The sequence below is a fragment of the Nannospalax galili genome, unplaced genomic scaffold (assembly GCF_000622305.1).
Source record: "Nannospalax galili isolate Female #2095 unplaced genomic scaffold, S.galili_v1.0 scaffold648, whole genome shotgun sequence".
Taxonomy (NCBI): Eukaryota; Metazoa; Chordata; class Mammalia; order Rodentia; family Spalacidae; genus Nannospalax; species Nannospalax galili.
Window position 1 is genome coordinate 2,802,558 of NW_008360311.1, and position 1,878 is coordinate 2,804,435.

Genomic DNA, 1,878 nt, shown 5'->3' on the forward strand with positions numbered 1-1,878 from the left:
CCTCCCCCTCCTCCCCCTCCTCCCTGACACTAACATCACCTGCTCAGTATGTTCAGAGATGTGGGCATGATTTCTTCTTTCTTTTTAAAATGTTATTAGTTATACAGAATAATGGGTTTAGTTCTAACTTTTTCATTCAGCCTGTGTATAAAGTACTTTGATCATATTTCAAACCAACTTCTGCCTCTACCACCTGCATTTCCCCCTGCTGGACAGCTCTCATCCACACACACAGACACAGGCACACACACACACACAGATATACACAGATAACAGACACAGACACACACAGACACATACACATATATACACACACACACATATACACACAGACACAGACACACACACATATACACACACACACACATATATATATACACAGACATAGACACACATATATACACAGACACAGACACACACAGACACATACACATATATACACACACACACATATAATGCACTGAATCCATTTAGTGGTGCTCATGTGAACATGTGGCTAACCATTTGAGATTAGAAAAACTTATCAAGATACCCCTCCTTCAGCATCCATTGATTTCCTTTAGCTCTTGATCAAGAAATGGGAACCCCACATCTACATTAGTATGTCACCTGCTGTTGTCATTATGTAGGTCTTGTTTAGGTAAGCATATTGTAGACATTTCATGGTAGGGGTTCCTTTATAGATGTATCAATTGGGACTAGGCAGCACATGGTTGCTTTTTCACATGGATGAACACACAGACACAGACACACACACATATACACACACACACACATATATATACACAGACATAGACACACATATATACACAGACACATTCGACACACATATAGAGACACACACTCATACACAGACATCCACACACATGTATACACACATACAGGCAGAGACACAACAAAGCAATGCACATTTACAGACATACATACCACACACAGACGCACATACAACAGACACATATATACAGACATGCATGTATACATACACACACAGACATAACAAAACTATGCACATTTACACAGACACATATACATATACAGACATACATACACATATTCCACACAGAGACACACATACAGACATATATGCATAGACACATATACAGACACATACACAGACACACAGATACACACATAAATACAGACACACAGACACACACAGACAGACACATACACAGACGCACACAGACACAGACACAGACACACAGACACAGACACACACACACACAGACACACACACACACACACACACACACACACACACACCCCACACAAGGCCTGGTCTCAGGCACCAGCTCAGCACCCAGGGAAACAAACAAGGTCTCAGGCAGCCACCTAGTGGTGTGTCCTCAGTCCTACAGTCCTGTCAGATTCCAAAGCGGCTGTGGAGGAAGGGCGGCCCTGGAAACTGAAGGTGGTTTGTTTCCTCCCAAAGGAAAAGGAGGGTGAACTTAAGGTGTGGCCAGCTCTCCCCCAGGCCTTCTGAAAAGTCAGGGGCCAAGACTACCCAGAGTAAGGCTGGAAGACCCAGTGCCACCAGAAGAAAGTGATGACATCCCCTCCTTTTCAAAGCTGCCTTTGACACCGTGGGGGTGGGGTGGACGGGTGGGTGCCAGGGTGAGCAAAGGCCTTGTTTCCCGGAAAGTCAGGATTTGGGAGGTTTATTTAGCAAATGTCCTTTGCCTCAATTCTCTGATCTCCATTTGAATCTCTGTATAAAAGTATCCTTTGGGGCTGGGCGTGGTGGCACAGGCCTTTGGTCCCAGCACTAGGGAGGCAGAGGCAGGCGAATCCCTGTGAGTTCAAGGCCAGCCTGGTCTCCACAGTGAGTTCCAGGACAACTGGGGCTACAGGGAGACCCTGTCTCAAAAAGACCAAAAA

At 45.0% G+C, this 1,878-nt stretch overlaps 1 protein-coding gene across 1 annotated transcript in view; it reads left to right on the forward strand.

The window, feature by feature from the left end:
- Hhat (hedgehog acyltransferase) overlaps positions 1-1,878 on the forward strand; it is a 351,875-nt gene that overhangs the window by 995 nt on the left and 349,002 nt on the right. The gene's annotated exons all lie outside the window — the stretch shown is intronic.